The sequence below is a fragment of the Eubalaena glacialis genome, chromosome 9 (assembly GCF_028564815.1).
Source record: "Eubalaena glacialis isolate mEubGla1 chromosome 9, mEubGla1.1.hap2.+ XY, whole genome shotgun sequence".
In the NCBI taxonomy this organism is placed as follows: Eukaryota; Metazoa; Chordata; class Mammalia; order Artiodactyla; family Balaenidae; genus Eubalaena; species Eubalaena glacialis.
The window spans coordinates 80,506,670-80,523,843 of NC_083724.1; the positions used below are offsets into that span (position 1 = coordinate 80,506,670).

General features: G+C 38.9%; 1 pseudogene; it reads right to left on the reverse strand.

Moving 5' to 3' along the window:
* Nucleotides 1-13,281: 13,281 nt before the first annotated feature.
* On the reverse strand, nucleotides 13,282-15,322 carry LOC133097241 (polyadenylate-binding protein 4-like; annotated as a pseudogene).
* Between the last annotated feature and the right edge of the window lie 1,852 nt (nucleotides 15,323-17,174).

Genomic DNA, 17,174 nt, shown 5'->3' on the forward strand with positions numbered 1-17,174 from the left:
AAAGAACAAACAGTTGGTTCTGTAGTCTTTCCCTCATGTCTGGAAGAAATCTAACACTTTGACTTTTAGTCAATTTCTCGTATGCCAAGTATGGGTCATCTCTATCTATTGTCACTATCAATAAAAAATTCACATAGCTCATTCAGAAATGTCCATATTATAGCAGCTATTAAGATTGAGGGCCTTATTTCACTGCTTTGGGGTCTTTCCTCATTGATTTTTTCTGAAAGAGCACTTTCAGAATGTAAGAGATAATGGTCACGCTAGTAAGGGTAAATTATAAAGTAGCTGCTTGAAAAGTGTAACGAAGAAAAGCAGGACCTATACCAGTAGGATTTTGTCTGGGATCCTCAGGCAACTGTGTACTGGATATGAGTCAGCAATGGTTTGTTGGAGGAATTAAAGTTACTGACCGAGAACTTTATTAATGATATTAAATAGAAGAACTAAATTAGAGAGCAGAAACTCTAAAGTGCCACCCTTCTTCAAGTCTCTTCACAGATTCTTCAAAGTAGGATAGCTTTCCCTGGATATGAGTCTATATGATGCCTTCCCTCTACTGTTAGAATTGCTAAACAACTGAGTTTAAAGCCAAAGTTAGGGCTAGGATTTTGGTTGTGGTAAGGTCAGTTGTAGTACCCCTATGAAAAGATGGGAAACATTAAGTAAAAATTGTGATTTATTTTCTTTGGTGTCTATCTTTTGTTCAGCTCAAATTGTCTCACCTTCAAATAACTAACAAACCACAAAAGCTACAGAGGCCAAATAAAGACAGAGTTTCTCTTTCACATAAAAATCCCTGATGTGGGCAGTACAGGGTTGGTGTGAGCATCATCATGGAGATGGAGTTCTTCCTATCATTCTGTTGCCACACCCTCACTTGGTGTCTGTACTCAAGTATAGTTCATGGTACAAGAGAACTTCTGGAGCTCTGTCCACCACATCCCAATTCAGGCAATAGGACAGAGGAAGAACGGAAGACTAAAGAGTGCTTCTCCCAACTAGGGAAACTCCATTAGCCAATATCTGTGGTTCCCTGATATCACGTTGGCTCAAATTTTGTCTCAATATTATATGCAGACACAAGAGAGAAAGGGAAGTGTTGTCACTTAGCTGAGAATACTGAGTACTCAAGTAATACTCAGGATCTTCTACTAAAGAAGAGGGAGGAAATGGATCTTGTGCAGCAATTATTAATCTCTGCAGAAGTTTGCCTCTTTTGCCCTTGCTAACACATAAGCCTCCCTATCTTTGCACTCTCATTTTCTGCCTCTATGGCTTACCTTTCCTGCTTGTTATCTCCATGTCTTTTTCATTTCCTTACCTAACCATAATACGAAACCAACATATCCTTTGTATTCATTTTATTCACTATAAGTAATTTTATGTTTACACTGGTTTTGAAAGTGGCAAGACTAATTATTTGTTTTCTTCTAAGGAAATTGACAAACTGAGTCATGATGCCTTTGGTTTATTTAATTGTATTACTATTCTCCCGCACCTTTCAGTTGGGCTAGTTATGAAATAAAGAAAAACTCTTTTTCCGATGATATGGTACGAAATACCTGGTATCATCTCTTTCAGCCTTTCAGCATTGAACTTTTATCCCGCGTCCATGGCTGGGAGTCTTCTTTGTTCTTTAAAGTGTTAGTTCATGTTAATGAATTCTAACACTGAATCATATGTTACATAAAATACATCTTTTCACACTTGAGTTTTATATGTATGATTATACTAATGTACTAATTATGTGCTACCAAAAATATCTTGCAATAATTGTAAGGAATGTGGAGTGATAATGTATTATTTGCAATTTCAGAGGGAACAAAAACAAATGTTTTGTTATTTTCATCATATAGTTAAAGATTAGCAGCTGGGTAAAACATCTAGAAAATATGTCCAACCATCTCTCCTTAGAACTGTGATCATCAAACTATAGTGTACATAAAACTTACTCAGAATCCTGTTAAAATTCCAGATTCACTGGCTTCATCCCTAGAGGCTCTGATTCAGTATAAAATGTGGAGTCCAGGAAACTGAGTTTTAAAAACAAGGTTCACAGATAAGATGCCAAATGTGACCTAAGGAGAAGCAGGGTGTGAGGTTATAGATGAAGGAGAACTTTTCTCAGGCTATAAGGATTAAAACCAAATAAACAGTAGAAAATGAAATGGTTAATATATCCATGTCAAAGCTTTCTGTTGTTCAAGAGAACATACCTGAAAGGGAGAGTAATTATAATAGATAATAAAAGGATTCTCCAATTTTAAGATGTGATAAAAGAGAGAGGATGATTATGATACTGCATTTAGTGAGAAACTGAAACCACAATACTATGTAAAATGTCAGCGATTAATTTATATTCTCTGGCAGGCAATGATTATATTTTGAAACCAATCGAAACCTAGAAGCAAATTATAATAAATACTACTATCAAATAAGAACAATATAATGATTACGTTGGTGATATTTTTTCCTTATCAGAAGACTATGCACTAATTTTTGTACTACGTAAATGAAGGTGTAGTACTAAAGAGTTCTACCACTAGAGACAGTTCCAACATCTACTACGCTATATCATAATGAACAATTCCTCTAAACCCCAGTTATGTCAACCCCAAAATCAGGATGAAATTGTTACCTAACTCATGAGATTGGGATAACAATTAAATATAACAATGTATGTAAAGTATGCATGAATGTCCAGTATTGTTATACCTATAACACACTCTCATACTGTCCAAAGCTGTGACTGAAGAAAATAAATAAGTCGACTCAAACAATAAATGTTCATAGTTTACAGCTACTGGGAACAAAAATACAAACAACAACAACAAAACCCAGCTATAGAAAGGCTTTGCCTAATCATGGACTAACAATGTTTTATTCTGGAAGAATCCATGTGCCCTTCAAGATACTGGCTGTCTTAAAAAAATTCTTCAGAGTGGAATGAATGTGGAAATGAATAATTACTGAAAATCCTCTGACTATGGATTACCAACATTCTCCTCCCCACAGCTACACCTTGGGAATTATCAACTATTACTCATTCATGTACGTCATCTCCCCTGGAAAAGGAAGGATTAAACTCCTTTCACAGAGAAATCTTCCACTTATGCATATATTCATCTGATCCTCACCATTGCCATGGGCTTGGCTGGATCTGAGAAATTAGCTGAGCAATCTACCCCTCAGGTCATTCCTGCCTGACAACCTGGATTCATGAACAGGATAGAGTGTTTATTATCTTACCTCATAGCTGAGTTGTATTTATGAATCGCCTGAATCTAGTTTATTTGCCTTCTTAAGGCAGGTACAAATTATCCTGTTCAACTTCACTCGGTGTTTTACAATCGAATGCATCAATTAGTTAATTGCTAGAAGGAGACAGCAAAAACTAGAATAGCAGAGCCTTCTCGGTTCATTCAGGATATAACTAAATGTCACATAAAAATTAAATGGCTGTAATTGTCATCTCTCTGCTGGTAGCAACCAAATCTGTTTTCCAACCCAAATATCTCTCCTGAGTTTCAGATCAATGGACTGGGTTGCTGCCTGTACTATCAAACTCTAGTCTCACAAGTAACTCCTACTCAAATCATCTAACCTTCCCCAAAGCTGTTCCTTACACATTGCCTTTTAGTAAATGGCATCACTAGAATCAGTTACTGAGCACTGTGCTTTTCCTCTCTGTTTACTTTATATTCACACTGTCAGTCTTTAATTGTGGTCTTCATCACCTCTTGTCCACATTGCTAAGACTGTCTCCCAAATTATTTCCTTTTAATCTTGCCCCTAAAACAATTTATCTTCCAAACTACCACCAAAATGAAGGTTTCAACAATTCTGTAATGTTCTTTCCTGTTTGTTGTACCTTCCAATGACCATCCATAGCAGAAAAGACAGAGGGCCATTTCCTTGGCATTATACATTCTAGTATGCCTTTATGATCTTATTCTAGCCTAACAATACAGGACCATCTCATGTCGCTAAGTCAAAGCCTGCCAACAAATGACCACCATATACCTGTAATCAAACAAATTTAGGTTTATCTTCTTGCAACGAGGGAGAACACACATCAGAGGAACACTGAAGTGTCTCTGTAAAAGAGAGTTAGGAGCAGCTTATTATAATGTGTGGATTCATGCTGAGAGATTTTAAGCAGGATTTAGAGACCTGTGGATAACTGGGGGTGGGATGCTGTCAGCAGGGACAAGTCACTGGGTATTTTCATATTTTTTATCTAGGAGGCAGAGGGTCCAAAGTGGACCTAGAATTGTCACTAGTGAAGAAGCAGTAGTCACTCTTGCTTTCCTGGAGAAGGGGATGTTTAGTTACTTCAATGGTTATAAAGTGTCCTTTTTTGTCTTACTCTATTGTGGTCACAGAGTGGCCTTGCCTGAGTATCGATTGTATTCTGAGAAAGTTGTTTATGTTTAGTTGGGAACGCTACAGCCAAGCTGTCAGTTTCTAGCAATGAGTTGCTAGCATCATTTTTCATTTCCTTACTACCCATGTCAAGCTCTACATCCTGATTTGCCAAACAGTGTGCAGCCCCTTGAAAGACGTACACCCTTCCTAATTTAGGAGCCTTGACAGAAGCGGTTCTCAGAGCTTGAAAAACCTCAATTACACTTTATCCAAGACTTCCTCCTATTCATTCTTTAGGATTCTTTCCCTCCTCTTACGTGCATGCACACGTGTATTAAAATAAAGAAGAAATAAATGAATGTATTAATATTAATTTTTAAAAGAAAAGAAACCAAATAAAAATAAGTAGAATAAAGTATCCTTTCACTAATCCATTCACAAGCCATCTTATTCTTATTCCTAGTTTCAAAATGAGAATAAGATTGTTCTATTCAAGGCTAACACGTTGAAAAAATTATAATACACCAACAGCATAGAGATTCTTTCTCATTTTACTAGGAATGGATATTCAACCAATGGATCTAAAAGTTATCTACTTGGATTTCAGAGAGTTTTACAATATATTTAACAATATTAAGTTATGTTTATACCTGTGTCTTTTCTGGAGACATGTTTTAAAGGAAAACGATTTTCCCAATTTAACTTTCTTATAGATAAGATTTTAAAAGAACTAATCTTGACTTTGAAATCGAACTCTCTAAAAACATGTCAAAACAAAATATTTTGTAACTATATATCGAAAGCATCCCCACAAATTGTAATAGCTGGGATAAATGCATTAGGACACACAGTGTTACACATAAAAAAAAATGACCAAAGTACTACTAGCAGTAGCTCAAAATTGAAAATGTTTTGCAATGTGTTAAACTCCTCTACAGAACCCAGTTCTATAATCAGTAAATCTTCATTACCACATGCTGATTTAACCAGTATAATGCCATTACAGCAAACACTAAGAAAGGTTTTGAAATAACAACAAGAATTATCTTAACAATGTTACATGAGGGTATGGAGAATGAGCTACATTCTCTGAATCCATTAACAGAAACTTTAGGAAATTAGAGGCTAAAAGCAAATTAAAAAGCCAACTGAATCAGGCCTTGAAGTGTGCACACAGCTTACCTTCCTCATATAAAATCCAAACATAATATGAATAATAAAAAATAAGTAATATTAATCTAAAAATCTAATACAGATGGCCAAGAGGCACATGAAAAGATGCTCAACATCACGAATTATTAGAGACATGAAAATCAAAACTACAGTGAGGTATCACCTCACACCAGTCAGAATGGCCACCATCAAAAAATCTACAAACAATAAATGTTGGACAGGGTGTGGAGAAAAACAAACCCTCTTGCACTGCTGGTGGGAATGTAAATTGATGCAGCCACTATGGAGAACAGTATGGATGTTCATTAAAAAACTAAAAATAGAACTACCATATGACACAGCAATCCCACTACTGGGCATATACCCTGAGAAAACCATAATTCAAAAAGACACATGTACCCCATTGTTCACTGCAGCACTATTTACAATAGCCAGGACATGCAAGCAGCCTAAATGTCCATCAACAGAGGAATGGATAAAGAAGATGTGGTACATATATACAATGGAATATTACTCAGCCATAAAAAGAAATGAAATTGGATCATTTGTAGAGATGTGGATGGATCTAGAGTCTGTCATATAGAGTGAAGTAAGTCAGAAAGAGAAAAACAAATATCGTATATTAATGCATATATGTGGAATCTAGAAAAATGGTACAGAAGAACCTATTTGCAGGGCAAGAATAGAGATGCAGATGTAGAGAACGGACATGTGGACACAGAGGGGAAGAGAAGGGTGGGATGAATTGGGAGATTAGGATTGACATATATACACAACCATGTGTAAAATAGATAGCTAGTGGTAACCTGCTGTATAGGACAGGGAGCTCAGCTCAGTGCTCTGTGATGACCTAGATGGGTGGGATGGCTGGGGGGGGGGTGGCAGAGAGGTCCAAGAGGGAGGGGATATATGTATACATATAGCTGATTCACTTCGTTGTACAGCAGAAATACAATATTGTAAAGCAACTATACTCCAATAAAAAAAAATCTAATACAATAACATGGTAAGTACACTAGAAAGTCACTTGGGCAAACTAAAGTGCAGTTTAAACTTAAAAGCACCAAGTATGCAGTTGGGGAATTTAAACTAAACTTGAAACCACTTTGAACCAATCCTAGCTCAAACTAAAAAAATACAATTACTACTAATAAAGCAAATACAACTATTACTAATAATTGTATCAAATATCTAAAAGTATAGTATGGAAGAGAAAAATCTAAGTTAGATGTTAGGGAAACTATGTCGCTAAGTAAAAAATAATAATAATAATAAATAAATAAACATTAAAAAGAGGAAAGAGTTCCAGCAAGTTCCCCAGTTCTGCTCCTACCAGCCATCCAACAGGATATAGCAAGGGGAGCATCCCGGAAGTGACACAGGCAGGAGTGCCGACCTACTTCCTGTTCAGCCTGGCAAGATGGCTTGGTGGCTAATGTAAGCTGCTCACTCATAACTCTCTGAGGTCACAGGTGAGAGGAGAGGTGGGGGCGGTGCCCATGGCTTCCTCTTGCATCTCCAGGCCGCCGAGGTTTGCATCAACCCAGTGAAGTTCAATCTAAACTTCTTGGTGAGTGATACCCAAGGTGGAGTAAGCAGTGTTTCTGGAGGTGGCAGATACCTTGCATCTGGGTGAGGTACCCAAAGGGCCAATTAAAGGGTATGAGTGTGATGAGAAATTTCTGATGAAGATTCACCACATGCTGCTGGAGGTAGATGTGTTGGAGGGCACCCAGAGTGTGGATGTCTATTCTCGTCGGCTACAGGATCCCCAACATGAGTGATAAGAAAACAGACATAATCGTGCCAGGCAGCAGTTTTTCATTCTGTGACCGCATGTATCTTTGTTTATGTATAACCTATTTGCTAGTTCTAGCTGAATCCCCAACCCTTGAGCCAGTGACGTACAAACATGGTACTCTTGAGCTCAATATTATAATTTTTCTCATTAAAGGTTCAAAACCAAAAAAAGAAGGAAAGAGTAACTCTTATACTTAGGCATAATGAATTAACTAGGACATAATAAACAGAGAACTTTAACTTAAAACACAGGAAGAAAACATACAAGCTACTTGTAAACAATTAATATGGAAACATTTTTCTCTGTGACAAAATAATGGGATGAACTTACAGGTAGAGGTAAAACAAACAAACAAACAAACAAAAACCTGAGCCAGGTGATAGCTGGTTATCCAAAGCAGAATTTAAGTTCAACTTTGAATTTACCTAAAGAAGAATAAATCCTAATGTAAATTTAAACGTTAATCAGAAGATGTACAGATCATTTGAAACAGAATAAAACCATCCTGGGAGAGTAATTACTCATAAAATTGTAACTGGCTTAAGAGCAGCACCAATTACAAGTGCACACCAGCACAACCATGCTAAATACCTACAAGCAAAACCACCTCCTAACACGGTATTGGATTAACTACATATGCAGGAAAAAAATTAATATAAGTAATAGGAAATAATTTTTTGCATAGTCCCTTGCCAAAATAAATAAACTATTGCTAGAGGATAGAAAAAAATTTTTGAACGTATTTGTTCAATGTACTGTTAACCTAAAACAAATATGCAGTAAAGAAAGATTAAAAGAAGTTAAAGTAACTTAATAAACATTCAACCTTCCCTCTACTTACTAAAACCCATAAAACTTAAATTTATTAATTGAACATGAAAATTCGTTATCTAAGGAACTAATCATAAATTGAATTAATTATTTTGGTTGAGGTGACCTCAGAGTATAGAAAAGCCACCAAATGATCAAATGTAGGCTAATTATTCTAAATATGTAACTATTATTAATTTACTCAAAATTTTCACCAATGGAACAGAGTTCTCAAATGGAAATAATAAAATCCTATTTTAGAGGTCAAATTGATGTTAAAGTTTATTGTTTTATTGTTGTATCCAGACATTCTAAAAATGTAACTTCTATTTAAAAGGTTCCTTTGCTCCATCATTAAAAATTCTGTGTGACCTGAATTCAGATCAGAACACTTCCATTTGGTTCCTCTTTATACAAAGATGTCTCACATTATGAAAAGACTTAAGCAATAAGGTCCATTCCACAAAAGAGCCAGATACTAGATATTAAATAAGTCAAGAATTGGGCTCATCTAGGTGATAGAATCCAGTAATAATGTAAAACTGTTTTCAGGAGTTCGACATTTTAATTTTAATAAACAAGTTTCTAGTTAATTTATAATTACTAATTTTCCCTATTCTATTTACCTTGGCCTTCTTAATGCTTCAATAAAAAATTTAGGTCACATTGAATTTCAGAAAGAACCAAATATTGTAGGTCCTTATGGACTTCAACCAGTTGCAGATGTCATGAAATGATACATCAAAGAACAACTCTGACCTCTAACTTTATCAATACTAGTATAGATTATTAACTATTCTTGTCCTGACCTTGCATAAACAATCTGAATGCGCACACTAAGACTATATCTACTAACAGAGTTAAATCTCAAAATACCATTTGTCCATATCAAGCTTAGCCATGTAATCAGTTAAGCTCAGAATGTACCCTAATCGGAGCCCTATGTGTGTAATAAAATTTCCACATGAGATCACATTAGCAATTATTCTGTTATATGTAATAATTACAAATATATGCATATGTGTCATTTACATTGATAACTACCTTCCCTCAATACTGGCTTTGATCTACTTCTAACTTTTGTAGAGAGAGGCAGGAGAAACCGAAACAAGGTTTTATTTAACTGCTTCTTGGAACTTGCAATTCAGTATGTAAGTTAGACCTCCCAGTTTGGTAAAATGAAGAATTAGCCTCTGCCCTTATATCTGCCATATAAAGTTTATTATTAGCCATTTTACATAAATTTATCTACTCTTGACTATTCTCAACAAATCACAAAGTGGTCACTTCTGTATATTGACTACTTGGTTTTTAAACTAGATAGAATAGTAGAGATGACTAATCGAGACAACTAATTTAGGCTGATTTTAATCAATGAGGATTTTATTAGAAATTATTTAAATTTATAATTGGTTATTATTGTTCAGGTCTTAGTAATAATTTTCTTTATAGCAATGCCAACATGATTGGAGGACTTTGAAACTCATTAACACCACTAATGATAGGTGCATCAGATATAGCATTCTAATAAATAAATAAGCTCTGGATTATTACTCCCATGATTCCTTTTACTACTTGCATCAACAACAGCAGAAGTCAAAGCAAGAACAGGGTGAACAATGCGCCCTTTTATTAGCTGGCAATCTAATACCTGTAGGCACAATAGATTTAACTATCCACTCCCCTCATCTAATAGGGGTCTCGACAATTTTAGGCACCATTAATTTATTACTGCAACTAATTAACATAATGCCACCTTTTACATCACAATACCAGACACCACTTCTTTGATTTCTATTGATTATTGCAGTTTTATTAGTAGTAAATCTTTCTATAATTGTAGCAGAGATTATCTTAACCAAATGGAATCTTTTGATCCCACAGGAGGTGGAGACCTTAACTTAATTACAACATTCATTCTAATTGATTACACATCCTGAAGTACATATGTTTGGAATAATTTCACATATTGTAACATATTGTTCAGTAAAAAATTCTTTAGTTGCATAAAAATAGTCTGAGCCACAATATCAATTGGAATTTTAGGGTTTATTATATATCACATTACTATTATACCCTAAGTATTGAAGTAGATATGCAAGCATATCTCATTTCTGCTACTATAATTATTATCATAATTACTATTATCCAAATAAAGGTTAAGCCTTTGACCGACGAGCTATGTTATAAGAATGAAGTAATAAATGATCACCAGCTAGACTCTGAGCCATAGGCTTTTTTTCCTACTTATTGTGAACAGGTTAACAGGAATTATCTAATTCATTATTATATATTGCTCTACAAGATACATATTTTGTTGTTGCTCATTTCTATCACATCTATAGAAGCAATATTTATTACATAGGTGGTTTTGTTTACTTATTCCCATTATTTTCAAGATATATGCTACATCCTATATGAGGCAAAGCTGAACAATTATTTTAGAATTAACAATAATTTAATTTTCTTTCCCCAACATTTTCTTGGCCTTTCTGACATGCGGTGGTGATAATTAGCCTATGCAGACGCTAACACAATGTGAACGCTCTCTCATCTATGGAATCAGTCCACTAATAGAAATGATAATAAAATATTAATAATCTGAGGGTTTTACTTTAAAACAAAAACAGCACTGGAGCTTACGGCAACAGACATTGAGTGACTTCACAGATGCTTTCCAACACATCATGTTTTCAAATAACCCACCAGACAAAATCATAAATATCAAGAAAGGAAGGAATGAAATCTAATTGGTTTCAAGCCAACATCATAACCTTTATGAGCTTTCTTAGCAAGTAAGATACTATAACCATTACCAATTACCAAAGGTAAATATTACCTAACTCTATCAAAGTTAATTTATAGATTAAAATTGTGTTTTTTGCAGAAAAAAAAATGTGTCTCTTAGCATATCCACTGCAGATTTTCAAGGTGTATATGTTCCATTGTAGAATAATGTTATCATTTCCATGTCTTATAATAGCATTTCAATTAGCTCTTTAGTATTATATATGTTAAAATAATTAAATAAGGAGGTTACTAGGCTGATGTGGCTCTAATGCTATGACAGCCTACATAAGCAAACCAAAATATAAGCCTATAAGTGCCTCAAGGTTACAAAATCAAAATGCTAAAGATAACCAATCACTAACAGCCAAGTAGACTTTAGGTTATAGCCAATCAACAGTTTTCTTACTTTGCTTCCCCCTTATCTCTATAAAAGCCTCTCCCCGAGATCCTGTCAGGAGAGCGTACCTAACCACTTTCAGTTTGGCACTGCCCAATTCAAATAGATTTTTGCTCAAATAAATTCTTAAAATTTTTAATATGCCTCAGTTATCTTTTAATGGTTCTGATGTCAGAAGAGGGAACTGAAGGAGACTGCTGACAGTCCCCAGAACAAAGATCAAGCAGGCGAAGGTACCTGCTGTGCCCCTTTGAGCTTGCTGCTGTCTTGTTGCCTCTGGAGGTGATGGTAAATCCCTCTCAGATCCTACCTCTGCAGTTTTTTCATTATGAGCTTTCAGACTTACAGCTTTTTTTTTTCCCCCCTACTGGCTCTGGAAACTGTCCAGAGCCAGAGTGGATCTGACTTAGAAACGGTACTGGGTACAAGGTTAGAATGTGTCTGACTTAAGCTGGACTGGGTCCAGTTTGAGGCCTCAGGGGAATAAAATTTTGTTTTAAGGCTGAACAACCAGGTTAACCTTACCAAAGATAATCTTGAATTACAATGGCCACAGTAGAGGATAAGCTTATCCATTTATGAGGTACCACAGAAGAAAGGGGTCTCAGCCAAGCACTCACAATAAAGGGTAGGGTGGAAATTATTTTTCCTCCTCCACAGGTTCTAGTGACCATGGTGGGACCCGCTGGGACACCCCCCTCCCTCCAGAGCCTGCAGGCGGGATCTCCCACCCTTCTGATTTGGAATCACTAAGAACAAAGACTTCCCTTGAACTCCATGGAAGGGACCATACCAGGTTCTCCTCACTATCCAAATGACAGCCAAACTTCAGAGACTTGACCCTCGGGTTCACCTCCTCCAATTTAAAAGGTCTCCTTCAGACTCTTGGAACTGAACACCAGCTGGAGATCTAAAATTAAAATTGACTTCTAGGGCAGTTTTTCTTCAGAAGCAGATGGCATCTTGAGGGGGACAGCTCTTCCAAAATCATAAATCAATATCTTCATCTCTAATATGAAATCTTTATTCCTTTTGCTACTTGCTTTTTCTCTCTGTTAATGCATGGGAAGACATTGTTCCTTAACACACAACAAAAGTCTCTAGACTTTCTTCCTAAGGTGCTTTTAGATAATAGAATTGCTTTAGAGTACTTACTGGCTGAAAAGGAGAAGTCTGTGCCATAGCAAATACCTCCTCTGTACCTGGATCAACACCTCTGGTATTGTAGCAAATATGAGAAATTAACAAACAAGCCACTTGGCTAAAACCTGGAGGTTGACATCCTCCAGGTAAAAACATTATTTGATTTATTTGATACCAACTGGTTTGTTTCATGAGGGCCCTGGCTAAGCAATATACTTCAGTATCTTGGTATTATCCTCCTAATAGTTATCACTGTAATCTCCCTCCTGAGCTGTGTTCTCTCAAAAGTCTTAAATGCATGTTTGTAGCCATCAGCAGTACCTCAGATGGTCTCAATAAGTTTAGAGAAACAGAAACAAGGTGAACAACACAATGAACAGCAAAAACCATTCTTCTATGAATCTGACATCATAACCTATCAGTTTTACAATGAGACAAGAGCAACTTTACTGTGATGATGAATAAAAGTGGTACTAATACCAATTTTTTTGGTCAATATCTCATGTATTAGAGGATGACTCAAAGTGGGAATTTTTTTTTTTTAATGGAGATTTTTCCTTTATTGAGAAACAAGACTTAGGTACATCAAACAAAACCAATTTCTGGGGGGAAAAAATCAAAACTCACAATAGAAAAAGAAAAAGTTAACACTGTCTGGGCCATATCAGAACCCAGAGAATATATTCTTTTAATTGAAAAATTCTAGGCACTTCATAATTGACCTTTTGATACAAAATGACCTATTAAATTTGCAATTTGTGGTTCTTGGTGCTGAGGTCCACAGGACAAGCTAGGACGTCTTCAAACCTTGAGCTGAATTCCATGAAGGTTTATTTGGCTTTTGAATCGGTGTGTCCTTGTCTAAGAGGTAGCAGCAGCGACAGCGCCCACCTTCTGGGCAGCTTCTTTCTTGGCATGATGAGCTTGTAGGACCGCCACAGCTTCATCCACCTTGGAGCAGAGAGACTCGGGGGACTCCAGCATGTGCCGCAGCTCCGAGATGTCAATCTCCAGCAGCATCCCCGTAATCTTCCCAGCCAGGTTTGAGTGCATCGTCTGGATGAGCGGGAACAAACGTTCACCCAGCATCTGCTTCTGTTCTTAGGGGTGCTGCGGCCAGCATGGCGGCGGTCAGTGGCTCCTGCCCCTGCACGTGAACCACAGGCTGGGGTGCCTGCAGGGGCCGGATGGCAGGGTGAGGGCTGCGGACACTGGAGGCGTATTTGTAAGGTGCAACAGCCTGAGGAGCAGCGGCAGCAACAGCAGCACGAGGCGCTAGGTTCTGCCCAGCTGTGGGAACACCTCCAGACGGGCAGCTGTCAGTCGGCCCTTGCTGGGCGGCACCAGCCCCACCAAAGTCCACAGCCAAGCGTTCCAGGCACTCAGACCCGACTCTCTGAGCGGTAGTAGGGAGGTCGCGAGAGGCCGGAGCATTACCAGTTGGAGCCAGATGGCGAAGAGCTGGACAAGGCCCAGACTGGCGTATAGCACTTGGCATTCCTTGGAAGCCTTGAGGTCTCCCACCTTGCTGCCAGCATGGATTAGGCCTCATCTGTGCTAACTGGTTAGGTGTGTAATATGGAGGTCTTCCCTGAGCCTGTGGAACTGCTGGCACAAAGTAGCCCCCAGCTGCAGGCTGGAGCTGATTTAAGATGGCATTGGTGGGGAGCGCTCTCATCCCGGCCACCCGCTGCATATACTGGTTGGTCAGGTGAGCCTTTCTCTCTTCCTTTCTCTGGGCCAGGGCGACATACACTGGCTTGGAGCCCACGATGCGTCTGTTCATCTCCGTGACTGCTTTGGCTGCCTCTTCAGGGGATGAGAAGCAGACAAAGCCAGACCCTTTGCTCCATCCATCCTCCGGCATCACCTTGGCACTGGTGATTGATCCAAAAGGAGAAAACTCTTTCCTTAACTTCTCATCATCAATGGTGTCATCCAAGTTCTTAATGTAGAGATTCACCCCGATAGCGACTAATTCTCTCTTGTTGCAGCTGTTTAAATTTTCGCTTTAACACGGCCTGCCGTTCCACTTTCTTCTGTGCACAGCCGACAAAAATGACTTTCCCACTGATTTCTTTTCATCTCTTCCATGGCCTTATTGGCATCCTCGTGTTTTTCGTAACTCACAAAGCCAAAGCCTTTGGATTTCCCACTGGGATCTCTCATCACCTTGACACTTAAGAGTCTTACCAAACTGGCTGAATAGCTCTTTCAGACTCTCATCATCCACCTCTTCCCCAAAGTTTTTGAAACAAACATTGGTGAATTCCTTGGCTTTGGATCCAAGCTCAGCTTCCCGCTCTTTTCGAGACTTGAATCTGCCCACAAACACTTTGCGGTCATTGAGGAGCATGCCGTTCACCTTCTCGATGGCCTTGTCGGCAGCCTCCTGGGTCTCGAAGTGGACAAAGGCATAACCCTTAGAGCCATTCTCATCTCACACACTACCTTGCAAGACAGAATGTTTCCAAAAGCAGAAAAAGTATCATAAAGTGCCTTCTTATCTATAGATTTGTCCAGGTTCTTGATGAAGACATTTCCCACGCCAGATTTTCTCAAAGAAGGATCCCTCTGAGACCACATGATACGGATTGGCTTTAACTTAATCATATCAAAGTTCATGGTATCCAAGGCCCGCTCAGCGTCAGCCGGCTGCTGGAAGTTGACGTAGGCATAACCCTGGGAGCGGCAGGTGATCATATCGCGGCAGACCCGGATGGACAGCACAGGCCCCGCAGGACTGAACTTTCCGTACAGGATGGCCTCGATGACGTCCGAGCGCAGGGCACCAACGTGCAGGAGGCCATGGGGTAGCTGCTGGCCGCAGCGTTCATCTCCCCAGCCCCCAGCACCCTGAGCCCCGCCAGGAGGACTTCTTAGAGGGACCACACAGGACAAAGGGGGCTCCGCTCCGAGCCGTGGCCCGTGCCGTGGCTCACAGGTGGCAGTGAAACTCAGAGAAGCTGGAGTCGGCTCCGAGGGCGGGAGAGGAGTTCGGGGACCGCTCGGACGAGACTGAGACTGCCCAACCGCAGACAGAGAGCTCTCAAAAACAATATGGCCCTCCCTGGGAGTTTGTAATTTTCAGCTGTCCTGGTCTTGAAGCTCCCAATTTCAAAAAATGAAGAAAATTAAAACGAGGACTGTCCTCCAAATTACAAAAATTCTTCCAGAGGAAACCCAGTGGTGCCCACGGCGGCCTCCGGAACGTGCGTTTCTCTATAAATACAGGCCTCGGGCTCTCCGCGGTTTAAGATTACAGCAGCCCCGGGAAGAGGAAAACCAAATATTTGTCCGTGCCAACTCGGCAAGCCCCAGGCGGCCAGAGCGCGCAGCCGCCTCCCACGCCGGGCCGGCGAAGGGCAGCGCGGACGCGTGAAGCGCAGAGGCCGGCGCGCGGCGGGGGTGGGGGGGGAAGGAGGCGGGCACGGGGCTGCCACGCGGCGCGGGCGGAGGCGCGTGGAAGCGGGCGCGCGAGCGGCTCACCACCGGACCGGACTGATGGACGGGGACCGACGGACGCCCAGGTGCGGCAGCGGCGTCGGGCAGGCAGGAAGCGTGCAAAAGTGACTTCCCCGCGGGTTCTCCGAGGAGGATTCGCTCTTTTTCTTTTCTTTCTTTTTTTTTAAGATATTAAAGTGTTTCCGGTTTTGTTTTTTTTTTATCTTTTTCTTTTTTTTTCTTCAGGCTGCTAGGCCCGAAAGCAGGGGAGGCTGCAGAGACCGGAGGCAGAGAGATCAAAGAGGGAATTATTAATTAAACAAGGAGATCATTAGATTGATGTGGCTCTAATGTGACATCCTATGTAAACAAACAAAAATCAATTAATGCCTCAGGGTTATAAAATCGAAACCTAAAGACAACCAGTCAGAAACAGCCTGCTAGACTCCAGACTATAGCCAATCAATAATTTCCTTACTTTGCTTCCACCTTTTCTCTATAAAAGCCTCTCCCCGACCTCCTGTTGTGAAGCACTCCTAACCACTTCTGATTTGGCACTGCCCAATTCAAATCAATTTTTGCTCAAATTCTTAATCTTTTTTAATATGCCTCAGTTTATCTTTTAACATATATTATACATCTAATATTAATATTAGCTCACAAAAGCACAACAGGTGCTTAAGAATTAGAAACAGTATAAGCCATCTTACCTTTGATTATCTTAATTCTTACTGTTCTTCCATTATTATGCATTATTTAATTATTGGGAAAAAAAATAGCCCATTCCTAACCATAGAAACAAAAGGATGCCAATGAATGGAATTTATGATTATATAGACTATGAAGGTCTTAACTTTGATTCAGACTTATAACTCAGAGAATTTTATTTCCTAGAAATTGATAGTCATGTAATAATCCTCATAGAACTGCCAATCTAAACATTAGCCTCATCAGAAAGTATGGTCCATCCATGAGCTATTCCTTCTTTAGGTTTAAGAACAGTTGCTTTTCCAGGACAAGTAAAGTGAGAAGCATTAACATGTACTAGAAGTGGTCTTTATTAAAAACAAAAAAAATTTATGGATCTGAAATTTTGTGGTTAAAACCATAACTTCATAGACATTGTGTTTGAGACAGTACGTTTAGAATACTTTGAAAGTTGATCCACATCAATAATGTAAATTCCTATCAGTAGCCTCAATCATGTTTATTATTCGAATACTTCTTAAAATTTTAGTTTACAGT